The 14113-nt window shown below is 35.4% G+C and overlaps 2 long non-coding RNA genes and 1 pseudogene across 2 annotated transcripts; all 3 read right to left on the reverse strand.

Moving 5' to 3' along the window:
- Positions 1 to 4187: 4187 nt before the first annotated feature.
- Positions 4188 to 5609, reverse strand: LOC148605442 (uncharacterized). Its single transcript, XR_015916069.1, has 4 exons — positions 5540 to 5609; positions 5155 to 5214; positions 4430 to 4615; positions 4188 to 4252 (listed from the first exon to the last, which is right to left on the reverse strand). It is a non-coding gene; the product is annotated as an uncharacterized LOC148605442 (long non-coding RNA).
- A 965-nt stretch (positions 5610 to 6574) lies between these two features.
- Positions 6575 to 11983, reverse strand: LOC148605443 (uncharacterized). The gene is made up of 3 exons (XR_015916070.1): positions 11640 to 11983; positions 10868 to 11202; positions 6575 to 8712 (listed from the first exon to the last, which is right to left on the reverse strand). It is a non-coding gene; the product is annotated as an uncharacterized LOC148605443 (long non-coding RNA).
- Positions 10437 to 10859, reverse strand: LOC148605444 (uncharacterized; annotated as a pseudogene).
- Positions 11984 to 14113: the final 2130 nt, after the last annotated feature.

Consider the following 14113-nt stretch of genomic DNA (forward strand, 5'->3'; position numbering starts at 1 on the left):
TTTTCTCCCTTAAGACTGTCTCAATAATTGCGAGCTGAAACGTGCTGACATTGTACGAAACCGGAAAATATGTCCAGGCTGAAATAGAAATGCATATGGAGAACACAACCTCGATATTTCGGAACAAATTTTGATGGACATCATCTGGAGCGGCCATAATATCTTCAGGACAAATTCTACTGTACAATGGACTACCAAACGAGAATGGTAACCATCAACATGGAGTAGGAATCTTACTCAACAAAAAGGCTAAATCATCACTAGTCAAATGGAATCCTGTGAGATAAAGAATTATCGTGGCAAGATTTATTTCAATTTATAAAAAGTAACGGTCATTCAATGCTACCTCCTACCAACGTAGCAGATGAAGAAGACAAAGAGGAGTTTTACAACCATTCCCAAGCTACCCTAGATTGAACAACACCACGAGGTATCTTGATTGTAATGGGTGACATGAATTCCAAAGTTTAAAAAGATAACACAGGGAAAGATCTTATCACCGGAGAGGAAGGAATTTGTAACATCAACGAAAATGGTGAACTCTTTGCGCCCACAACGATCTGGTCATAGGAGGTACAACATTCCTGTTTCCTCACAGGATGTACACAAAACAACCTGGGTGTCTCCAGAAATGAAAACTAGAAACCACAAAGACCACATAACAGTCGTCAGGAGATGGAGAAAGAGCTTGACAGAGCTTATCGAGGTGCTGATATAGCATCCGATCATCAACTTGTGGTGGCTAACTTTAAGATCAAGATAGCCAGGCAACTAGACAAGATCAGATTAGAAGCAGAAAGTATAACATAAGAAAGAGGTGCAGTAGACAAAAACGTGAGAGAGTAGTCCACATATGACACCACATGCCAAGAAGAACTTGGATTCTCAAAGAAGGAATACAAGTCATGGTTATCTGACAATACAATCGAGATAACTGAGAAGCGTAGGTCTGTTTAGATACAACTTGACCAGGTCAATACAACATTGCACAAAGAATGGTTGAAAAGGGAACACATAAGCATTGGGAAAGAAGTAGAGAGAAAGACCAGACAGGATAAAAGAACCTACATTAACGAGCTCGCTTCAAAAACAAAGAATGCAATGGGAAAAAATGACACCGAATCTGTGTACAATATCACATGCCAACTGGAAGTTTGAAAGACCAACACATCCAAACCAGTCAAAGACAAAGATGGCAATGTGAAAACAAATCTAGATGGACAACTTTTAAATGGAGAAGAAATACAAAATCTCCTGTTCAACCTCCTTGAGAAGACCTTGATGTTGATACTTGCCCAATCACGAAGAATCAGGACCGGAAAAGCCCCAGTGCCGAGCCAAATTTCCACCTGAGGTCTTAAAGATCAACCTTGAAAAAACCTGCAACATCTTGATTGATTGATTGATTTTGGGGGTTTAAAGCCCGAGCAGCAATACTTCAGCTATATCCAGGCCATGAACATAAAATAGATGATAAAATGAACATGAAATGATGATGAAGTGTAAAATGGGATGGGACACACGGATAATGTGGTCGAAAAATTTTGATTGCCACTGGAAATTGGGATAGGTGTGTAGCGTCGGCAATTTAGTCTTCTGTGGCAGACCCTATTGATTCCTACTCCGGGAGAATACCACAGAAGGGTAATTTAAAGTGCGAGGAACGTGGCACCTTTCCCAACACGTTGCACCACTGTGGTTTGCAGTCATCCTTTCTGTATTATAGCCTGTCAACCCCAGCATGTAAAATGCCAGGGTTACCCCATTCCACCATATGAATGCCCTAGCCCCCGGCCAGGGTTCTGAGCACTATTTAGTCGTCTTTTACGACAAGCCTAGTGCTGCTGTGGGCCTATTCTTTTGACACCTGGACCTGCATGGGGTCCTACATAATTTTGCATGAGCTGTTTGAAAACATCTGGTAAACAGTTGAAATCCTTGAGGAGTGGAGTTTAGATTACATCTTTAAGCTTCCAAAGAAGGGCGACCTGAGCAACTGCCAAAAACTGCTGAGGAATTCAGCTACTCTCCAGATGCCGATGCGGCCGATCATGTATTGACCAAATTGCCACGTTACGGGTCATTATGGCGCTGTCCATAGAATGACAATCCACCCTCAAAATCAAGCTCATGGACTGTATGAAGGCCTTCGACAGAAATGATAGAAATACACTTTGGAAGGTACTAAGACGATATGGAATCCCTGTTAAATAGTAAAGATTATCCAAGGACTCTACAAAAACACCAAATGCCAAGTCTTCCATAATTCAACACTCTCATCATCCTTTAATGTACATACAGGAGTACGCCAAAGTTGTCTCCTGTCACCCTTTATTTTCAATATAAGTGTGCAAGCATTTTAATTAGATATAATATACAATCATGAATTTACTCATAGATTGCTTCTTGCCTAATTGATCTTTTCAGGTGCTAAAAGTACGATATACATGTATACAAGGTGATCGATCTAGATTGACCATGCATAATTGATTGGGACGTGGTCTGTTTCACTGCACTAGTCCCAGACTTTCTCCTGTTTTGTCGTGTTTAGGCTGAGCAAATTTCATCAAACCCTCAACAAAAATATGGGGTGGTTGGGAGGATTTTATTTTTTACTCTTTACCAGATATTTGTTTGCCTAATTTAAGCTATTCAATGTATAGACATATTATAAATCCATAACCACATCAGTTTCAGATAAGAAACATTATTTTGGTCATCAAGAATTGAAAGATTTGTATGTTACAGTGTCTAAATACAAGAAACGGACGTGAAAAAATCCTGATTTTGAAATTCCGGTCCTATTTTATTTTAAAAATGTCAATTTTTTACGAACGGGAGGGAATGTAAATCTAATAATTAATTTTATTTTGGTCTTAACAAGAATAAAATATCTGATTGAAGTGAATATTTACTTTCTTATGCCCTCCATTGATATTTATATAATATTTTCCATTCATTCTTATCGTAAAGTTGACGGGCCAAAAGTAAATCTCCCATATTCCTTAAAAAAATTAAAAAGAGCAGAAAAAATTATTTAGCAACATCGAAAATCCCAGACCCCCTCCCCCACACCCTCAGTATAAAGATGGTCGGTGCCTTAGTGGTTTAAGAGGACTTTTAACCTTTCAGGGGGAGTTGATTTTCTTTTTGACTCAGACTTGTTTATATAAATATAATTGGTTTTTTTTCTTTCTTTTAAGAAGTTGTTTTATTGGTCCCAGGTTTTATTTGACCCAGCCAGAAGCTGGTGTTTTGCGACGACGTTGACGACACCGACAATTGCAAAGTGAAGACTTTAAAAGTTGATATGGTTCGTTAGAGAAAAAAACAGTTGCAATAAACAATCTGACTACTCCAAACATGCGTTGCGTCAATGACGTATTTTTGCAGCGATCGATTATTTCAAGATTAGCCGTCTGTACCTGTAACCCTGTTGCTATTAGCTGGTTATCCTTTGGCTTCGCCCAAGTTTTCACTCCATGGCCAGTGGGCAGCAAGAGAGTAACTTTGATTTTTGTGTTATCAAGAATTCCGCTTATGTGCATGCTACAGGGGGCCTTTTTGGTCTGGTCTGAGGGTGTTAACATTTTTTCCTTGTTGATGACTCTCATACAATATCAAGACGCAGAGAAGGCATTAAAGTCTTGATCCTTGATATTGGTTATTTTCAGTGTATCGGGAATCAGACACACCTTCACTCTGTAACCGCCCTTATATATATACAAATATGTGATCAATCCCAAAACTTGGACTTGGTCAACGTATTTTTTAATGGGTGAATTGGCGAGAAAAGTTGACAGGGGGCTGTCTTGCATTTTGTCGTATTAATTTGCAAAATTTCCTGTTAAATATCAAAGAATTACGCCCAATAATGCATTCAAGTAGATTATCAAAGTGGTGACTTGTACGTGGATTCAGGTTCCGCGAAAGCGTATTACAACACAAGACCAATAGAGGACTTCAAATTTTAACATTTTCCCAAAAATTCCGTAGAATAAAGATTGTTTCAAAGACAATTTTAAGAAATACACAACACTACATCTATACCTCATATTACAAATATATTCAAATTTGTATGGTTTCAGAGGAGTTGCAGCTCATACAAATCGGTCTCCTCCTTTAGTAGTATAGATTTATAATTTATGTACTCTTGGTATCATATTGGTAGAATAATAAGACAATAAGATTAGACCATTTTTATTGTAAAATAAATTTCCGTTTTTGTTGTGTTCAACATTTTCTGATTTATCTGAAATAATAGAAAAAGTAAATTAATTCAATTAACCAACGTAGGGAATAATATTCCATGTATATTTCAATTCCTGGGTACTTTAAAGGTTGCAGCAATAAATTTGGAGATAGTACATACAAACGTTGTGCTATATATTCACTCTAATTAAAAAAAAATTAAACGAAGCTCACTTACATCCTTATTCCATGACTTATCCAGATGGACATTCACATTCGCATCGAGTTCGCAACCAACCCCTACATCGACCACCAACGCATCCTTTCTTCAGATGGTCACAACAAAAGTTGCACAGTTTATGAGATGGACAACCTCCCCATTTGCATCTTATCCGTAAACCTTCGGTTTCTCTGATAGTTACAACTGAGGAACGAAGAAAATCCAAATAAACAAAGATTTTAAATTGTAACTAGAATATTGTACCGAAGTGTTGTCTTGCAAACAGTTTTCTCACCTACGAAGTGTGCCTTGCAGAATGGCGGGTGGATCCAGTTGAAGGTTTAGGGAGTTGTAACCCCTTTTTGATGGAAAATTATTTTCACTTTGTGCATATTTTATCAAATGAAATGGGCAAATGATAGCATATAATCCAATTTATAAATATCTGGATCTGAAACCTCGACTTTTTAAAATCCGCCCCATATTTGCATAAGTAAATAGCTAGCATATTGTACAAGCAGTTTGATATTCTCTTTAAAAATGTTAAGATCTCTGTCTTTTTCTGGTCTATTCAATTTTCAAAATTTAAAAAGACTGTATAAACATTTTAAATTGCATATAAAAAGATAACAGTACTGAATAAATTTAAAACAACAGTCTGCAATTTGGTTCATACTTTAAAAAATGCTGGCGACAAAAATATAATACAAACTGAAAACTCCTTTTATTAAGAATATACCTACCTGAAAATGCTACAAGAACAAGGAGGAAAACAGTCGTTCTCATTTTGTGTTTTTTTTTATCTGTAACAAATATAAACAACAAAGCGATTAGTGTAAGGCAACAATCTGAGGATACACGCATACTTAACCCTCGCCCCTTTCAGCAAATCATTTATTTAACGTGTACTAACATAAATTCGGATGAATCTCCAGTCATAAATGTGATTTTTTTGTATAATTAGCAAATCTCATATTTTAAATAACTTTTTTTGTGATTATAAATGTTTCTCATAATGATTCAAGCAGAACTGCTGTTCGGAAGAACTGAAGTAACAATCAAATTATCTTTGTTTGAATTATACATCGCGTTGTATTATTTCTTTTCTAAAATTAATAAATTTCTTACCTTTCTATAATTTCTGTTGCTAATGAAACGATGGTCAGATCGAGGCTTATTTAAACCCTTGTGGTTGACATTTTCATTTGAGGAAATGGTGCATTTTTTTGTTTGATTAATGAAGCTTCTTGAAAACAGCTGTTCATGTATACATCACATTAATGTTTATTTCTCGAAACAATTTAAAAAAAAAATAACCAGTGAAAGGATAATACTCATATTTTTTTTAATATCAAATAGGTCAAAAAAGTGTCATCTATTTGTGATACGTAGGTTCTTCCGTTTTCAGTTGTCTGCTAATAGAAAGGAATTTAAAGGAGAATAAATTGGGTCTGCAAACCGATATAATCAAGTTTAAGACCTTAGTGCTTCATCACGACAAAGTAAAAACACCAGAATGAATAAAGGTTTTTAAAAGGTGAAACAACAAGAAATGTTCCTAAAAACAATCTCGTGAATTCGGATTTTCTATCAAAACAACCCTACTTAGCTGTAAGCTAATTCCTTCAAGCAGGGTTGTGTGGTATTCATCAATGTCAAGAGAACAGTAAAACGCAGTAATGACTGCATCAGATGCCTCAATGAAATAAAGACTATACTTGCTTACATGAACGTAGAGGGTATTTTCCATAAATTGGCTGCCCTAAAGAAATGATATTGCCTTCAATTTTGATAATACCCTCACCTGCGTCTCGAGACATTGTCAACGATTCAGGCAATATCACTGTAAATTTATCAATATCTTGTCATCTAAATAAACAACAATTGTTTATATGTAATTAAAATCCACATACAATAGATGAAAAAAATACAAAAGACCCTAATATCAGAACAAAATATTCATGTAAATCCTATACAAAAAATCATCATATGATTGACTAAAAACAAAATTGTAAATATCAATAACATGCTGAAAAGAAACAGCTTTATTAATGATACATGTATTTGTGTCACCTTCCCTCCTTGATTAACTTCTGCTTCGTTTGATTTTATAAAAAGACACAACACAATGTGTGAACTGAAAAGGCCATTTAAAAATGAATTGTAAAATACTGAAAGTACATAACTAGCCCATGAATAGTATCTGAGCTGAAAATCAAAGGTGAGGGCCAGAAAACCGCCAAAGTATTGCTCCGTATGACGTAATGAGTAATACCCCCAACCCAGAAGTTGGGAAAGACAATATATGTATATAGACGTTCCCACACCACTAACATACTTAGAATTGTCTTTCTGATCTAAGCAGTGAATGATCGCAAGATCTGATATGTAGTTATAATTGGATGCTAATGCAGTTCAAACCAAAAACTAATGGATAAACAGAATACACAAAAAAAATTAAAAAAAAGGTTTCTGACTCAATGTGACACAATTATGGTATATTCGTACCTACATGTACATACATGTATGTAACTTATCAATGGTAGAAATATAGTTTCTTCAACCTACAGTACACAGTATAAACCTCTGACTCACTACACTCATTGTATATATGTACTAAATGATAGAAAATTAACAGATGTTATAAGATACTGCAATACAACAGAAAGCTGTCATAACGGAGGTTCCTGACCCCATGGCGAAGGAAAATTACAACAAGGTGTTTTCAATTGTTCAGTCAGACTCAGTTATAAGTTTCTTTCCCCGAGCTGAAAATTGCTCTCTGTAAACAAACTTGACCAGTAAAATCAATGTGCATGTAATAAACTATTCTTACGGCTATATATGCCGTTCAGTTCATTGCCACATTCTTTCGAAGTACCAGGCCGCCATATTGGTTTCAAGTTGACTGGCGTTCATGTATGTATGAAAGATCTGGCGAAGTTCATGCATGTATGAACTTTCTGGCAACGACGTTCTCGACCAATCAAAAACGGCTATAAGCATGAAGAATCTCATGATTAGAATTATTGTGTAATATTTAAATACAGATGCAGTCATAGATTAAATAAAGTGTTGGGCCACATGTCACACTTATGTTAAAAACAGTTCATGTTCCATAAAGACATGAAAATTGTATGTAGAACAACTTATAAAAGTTTCTTAAAATGAAAATGCTTACAAAACATACATGTCTAACCGTACTAAGACATACTTATACTTTGTGCCTTACATTCTGATGTGGCAAGGGAGCATCTGTATAAATTATCATTGCCATTTGAACAGTAATCAGACCAAGTTAAAGGCTCATGTTCCCATAATATGACTGTAATAAGACCAAAAATCACATTTCATAAAGTAAGGAGTGGAATTCTAATGTAATGCTTCGGATTTCCATCTACCTAGCAGTTGAATCTGTTCATCAGATACCCCTTTTGATTTGGCCCATGATGCTGCACCCATTCGAAACGAGTGACTTTTGTACCTCTTAGTATCATAATTCAAAAATGTTAATGATACATGCAACTGGCTGCTAAAAGCATGACGAAATACTGCCACTCCATCTGAGAAAACAAAAAATGGTCCTATAACGCAGAAACAGCAAACATCTGACTATCACCATTACAAGCATTCAAATGCAGGGTAACTGGAGGTTTACCTAGATGATTTTTGAAAGTAGTTAGTGTAAGAGACATATCAATGGGACTGGTGTTGACTATGGGGCCAAATGTAATAGATTTAAAATGCAGACATGAATTTGATTTCCCACCAGAAGTAAACTCTCCTATACGCAAGAAAGCATCAAAGGCTAAAAGACACGTAGTTTTGTAAAGTGTTTTCATACAATGATGTTGTGCACATTGGTAACGCGTCCACTAGCCTTTTCAAAATCGTTGGTGTTATAGGGACCCAAAATTTGTGGACATGTGGATGTCCTTTCATTTTTTAAAAACCCTGTAGCGTCCTTTTGACAACAAAAGCTTGAGTTGTATTCCCAAAGCCATTCAGCTAGATCGGATAGATATGTATGTAGTAACAGTTTCATGAGCTAAATTCTTTGTATAACAGTGAAATGTGAAAACACCAACTGTTCTATTTGTAACGGAAAAATGGTAGGTGAGGAAAATGCTGAGACATTTTTCATATACCAATTTATCTCTATTGTATGCTGTTCTGGTACCCTCTGTTAAAGCGTTTTTCTATCAATAACTCAGACACTGACTTCAAATGGTGAACTGGTCTAGTGAGACATGGGTTGGATGCAGTTCCATGTGTGGTGCCACTTTCCGAAACTCTTGAATCTGCAAACGAGACAATCGATCGCTTAAAACATTTTCAACACCAGGTATATGTCTAGCACGAAATAAAATGTTACGTTTCAAACATTGAACCACAAGCCTATGCAATAACTGCATAATTTGAGGATCCTTAGCAGTCTGTTTATTTATAACCTGAACAACTGCCATGTTGTCTGAGTAAATATAGATTTTTCTATTCTGAAGATCAGAGCCCCAGGTTTTAACTGCTACAACAATAGGCAACAGTTCCTCTACTAAAATGTGATGTTTTTTCCACAAATCAGACCACTGACCAAAAAAACACTTTTTTGCAAACACGCTACCAAAACCAACTCCACTTGCATCAGTGTACAGTTGTAGGCTATCTGAAGTTGACCATTGATCATCAAGAAACATGGACTTTCCATTGAAATGTTCAATAAACAACAACCAAGCTTCAATATCTAATTTTGATTGTTTACTTAATGTTTTATGGTGTGGTTTTGTCAGTCATGTTGTCAAATCAATCAAACGTCTCAAAAAAGTGCGACCTGGGACAACAACCGCACAAACAAAATTCATCAGACTAATCAACTGTTAGAGTTCTTTTAATGTCATCTTTTTTCGACATTTTGCAGCTTATCATCAGGCAAACAGATAAGCATCTGTATAGAATCCAATTCTAGGCCTAGGAAAGTCAAGACGGTAGTAGAAAAAACTGTTTTCTCAGATTTGATAGGTAACCCAATGTGAACAAGGAAATCCAATACTTAATGTAATTGTTTATTACAAACATTCGGCAAGGGAAACTCTACCAGGAGAAAGTCGTCAATTAAATGAAAACAACCAGTCATCAGTAACTTATTATTGATAACCCAATGCAAAGCAGAGGAAAACATCTCAAACAGATTAAAAGCAAAACTAAGCCCCATAGGTAATGTTTTGTCATAGTAAATCTTGTTTCCCAAAGCAAAACCTAATAAACCATAATCTTCTGGATGTATAGGTATATTTTTATATCCATGTTCAATGTCAGTTTTACTTAACAATGATCCCTTGCCAACTTGTTTTATTAATGCTACTGCATCATCAATAGTCTGGTATGACACTGTAGAATTTTCCTTTGAAATTCCGTCATTTATGGAGGAGCCTTCAGGAAAAGATAAATGATGAATAACCCGGTACTCACCAGGTTTTTGTTTTGGAACAAGTCCAAGGGGAGAGATTTGAAGATTAGGGAAAGGCAAATTATCTAAAATAAAAAAGGGGGCCGCCAACTCTCCCTGCGTGAATTTCTAGGGCAATTTTTTGCTTCAAAATGTCTGGATTTTGTTCGGCGGACTTCAAGTTTTTACTTTTGCGAAATGTTCGCTGTCCGATAAATGGTATCTTAAACCCAAAAGTAAAACCCTCAATCAGATAGTTTTTTCTGTACTATGTCAAACCCCTCTAAGCATTGATACAATGCAGTAGCATTAACGGAGTACATGTAACAACCTTCTGATTCAGTAGTCAATTTTGTTGTGACTTAGTTCCAGGTTTAACAGCTTTATTTTGACTGCCTTTTAATCTTAAGCCAACTGACTAACCTACTTTTTCTCCATAACACCTACCACATACGTGAGGGTAGGAACAATTCCTATGTTTACATACTCCCTCATTGTTATTAAACCTAAAACAATAAGATTTTTTACTGTTCAAGTTGTTGACATTGTTCATTGGCAGAGAGTTCGTTTTATCAATAGCCTTTACTTTAGTTGCAACCCCCATTTGAGTGTCTCGGAATGAACTTCTTGATTAAGCTGATCCCATGGCATAGCTTCGGGATTTTCTGTGCGTCACTGCCGGAACTGCTCATCATAAAATAGGCAGATTTCTCTTATACATCATTTCATAACTTTTGAATTGTGGTCATGTATTTCACTAAAGATAATGCCGGGATAGGGTGTTTTTTCACAATATATGGCCAAAAATATGTGGAAAGCCGAAATCTATTGGTTAAATGGTTTGAAATAATATGTTTGTTCATTTTGAACAAAGGTTATCTGATGATTTGCATCTTGGATAGGTTCTAGTTTGTTGTATTTTGGCTTGTAAAGAAGAGAACCTAACTGAACATACTCTTCTGCCCATATCTTAGCTTTTAATTTTTTATCCACCCCCTAACTTAATGGCCTACCAGACTGCATTGTTCCTACACCACTGCTGAACCCGGATGCAGAGGGATTATGTACAGGTACGTGTATCAGCATGTCTGATCCACTTGTGTCCTGAGTAGCGGTCTCCTGTATTGATGGGAATGGAGGTATTACCTCGGGCGACGACACATCTGGTGGCTGTTCTACATGCACCTCTGTTGAACTTTAGTTGGATGGAACGACTTTTTCCACCACAAGATCCACTATCATAGGTAGCATTTCACTCACCACTTCTTTTACAATAGATTTGACATCATTTGCGATGATGTTGCTAAATGTTTTCCTTCGCTTCTGAGCTGGCTCAGTCATGACAGCACTACAATATATTGTGTAGAATCAAGGATTAGTAAACAAAAACAAAAAATCTCATAGACACGCCTGCACCAGCATATTTTATGAGAATTCGAGTTGGTCATACATGTACATTTATATACCTGTACCAACAATCAAGCAAGGTTATATTATTTTGTCAAACCAATAAAATATATATTCAGTTCTATATATATGTAGATTATTGTGTCATACCACAACATATAACTTACTGTGTCATGCATGTACTAACACATTCAATTACATGTGTTGTGCCATATCGACAACATATAAAAGTCACATACTTCGTCTCGCCGACATTTACGTTTCAATATGTACTTGCGTCAGAACAATAATATACTACATTGGTGTCTAAAATGCTATTCAAACAGCATTAATTGTGTTTTCTAACATTACAAGTAAATGATTAGAATATACATGTACCTGTAAATTTGAATGAGTTTCTGTATCAAACAAGAGTTCGACTGTCTAACAAGAATAGACGTCTTAGAATAGTGACCTTCCACACAATGGAACAACTAAAACATTCTGAACACTAACCCGACTGAAAGATGGCTGCACACTACATAAGTTCCAAAATCACACACAGGAAAATGAGGTCACCAACTCTCTTTCACGATTATCTGGCCAATCGAGTAATAAGCATGTCCTTTTGAATATTACATCCACTTCAATTATTATGGCTAGACAGCGTCGTAATCGTCAAGCAGAAGCTATTCGTACAAGACTGAAAATACTTTGGCTATAAACTGACCACTACAAGTAAACAATGGCTACAATTCATGAATAATTAATAAGTACACTGCTGCCACCTAACGGCTTACAGCAAGTCAACTAAGAACCATTACTTTGTCTTACTGGAAAATGGTCGTGCCAAAAAGGCATTTATAATTCTATAAATGCTAATATGGCTTCAAATCGAAGAATAAATTATAGGTTGAATGCACTACATGTACATGTTCATATCTATATGATGTTACCAGGTTGATTATATAGTCAGTTTGGAGAGATTAATGTGAGTCAATGCAAAGTTTATTGGGAGAAAAAAGGTATTATTTCAGGACATCCACAATTTGGTTCCAGACGTTTCTCATATATTTGTGCTATCCACAGTTCGATTTCAAGGTCTTCCATAAATAAGCATTTAAGGATCCGCCACTGTTAATCAAGCTTTTACAGAAAGACAATATACAGAGTCAGCTTTTGTATTTCCTTTAAAATCTTCCAATTCATTACATTAGAAAAGGGAACAGATATGGTAAAACGCTACAAATGCACCATCGTATATCCCCTATAAAAACAGTAAATGCTTACAGAAATTGACAAAAGGTTTTCAATAAGAGTAAACACACTTTCAAGTAAGCTCTGGAAGACCCCGGCAAGAAAAGTAATAAGTTATGATAGTAGAACGATGATTTCTCTTTCAAAATAAACTAAAAATTCAAATAGCGACACAAAGACATATGAATGACCAAAATTGTCATTAGGACGAAATCATTCATTTGTAACCAAGTATCATGCTGCAAGCGCAACAGACAACTTGGAAATAGTGGATGTACTTTTCTGAACGTGTTGGCAGATTTTGTAGAGACATTTTCTGAAAAAAGGGAAAATATTTTTTAAGTATAGTGAAACCTGTGTAAACCTTTTTTACTTTAAAATTGATCAGGTTTACGAATGTTTATAATACATGTAAACTGATAAGAAAAAAACCGTAGACCGGTTTTTGGATTTTTCAGGGTTCAGTTTAGACAAGATTTCAAACAATGTTTTGTATTGTGACATCTCTAATCGAGTTTTTACTGTATTAAAATACTATAAAAACTATATCGGTGAGAGATGTATTGACTTTATTCATTTGTAAAATATTCATGAAGGAAAGGGTTTTGTTTTTTTTGCACAATCTATTCGTATATCCAACGTCCGTGTTGTTTGTCGACACTTTAGTTCTTTTTCTTACGATATGCTCTTATTGTTAAATAATTTCGATAATATTCCTCTGAATAGGACTTGAGGTAAGAACAAAAATCGAACAAAAATCCTCAGAGAAGTATATATTGAACATGCCTATCGATCACCTTGCAGTTAACACGAAACCTAAGGTCATTTTCATTTAAAAAATGAAAACAAAATCTGCAGAAATTAATGCTTACCGAATTTCACTTACCTGCAAAATGACGGGTGTCGATGGCGGTGCATGACATATTTTACCTCTTCCGATGTACATGAAGTCACTTTCAGTTCGTTGTAGGGTTTTATGTTGCTAGTGCTTAGTTTTTTGTGTGTGTTGTCTCGATTGCTGTCGTTTCAATTTGATTGCTATATGTCATTGTATGTTATTCTGTTTTCTGTATCGTCTATGTTGATCGTTTTTTTGGTTTCTGTTTTTTATGTTTTGGTCATGTCTTTTGATTCTGTTGTCTGTGTTTTGATTTTATATTTATTTGTCGATTTTTAGACATATAATTACGATATTCTTAGAAGTTTAGAAGTGAAGCGCGTAGCTTCACAATTAAATAGAGGAAATAGACTGTAATTGTAAAGAGTAATCAAGGGAACCAAGGTTATAGTGGTAATCAAAAGAATGTAATCCAGGGGCAAAGACCAGACATGGAAAATAGACACACACAACAAAGAACATAAAGTAACCAAAATTATACATACAAAGTAACAAAAATAAATGAGCAATATATTTCAGAATCATGCTTCGACAAGATTCGACAAAGAAAAAAAAAGGTTCAGTATAATAGATAATTTTAAATATCCCCAGCTGCAGCATTATCATAGTAGTCATACAAAACAGGAATTTAACATTGTAAACAATTCATCGTTACTTCCTTTAATGACATCAAAATTCGATGAGCTGTGTAAAAATATGCATACAAAATTTACCTGAA

This window comes from Perna viridis, chromosome 10 (assembly GCF_037379345.1).
Source record: "Perna viridis isolate PV_CMFRI_1.1 ecotype Kerala chromosome 10, ASM3737934v1, whole genome shotgun sequence".
Classification (NCBI taxonomy): Eukaryota; Metazoa; Mollusca; class Bivalvia; order Mytilida; family Mytilidae; genus Perna; species Perna viridis.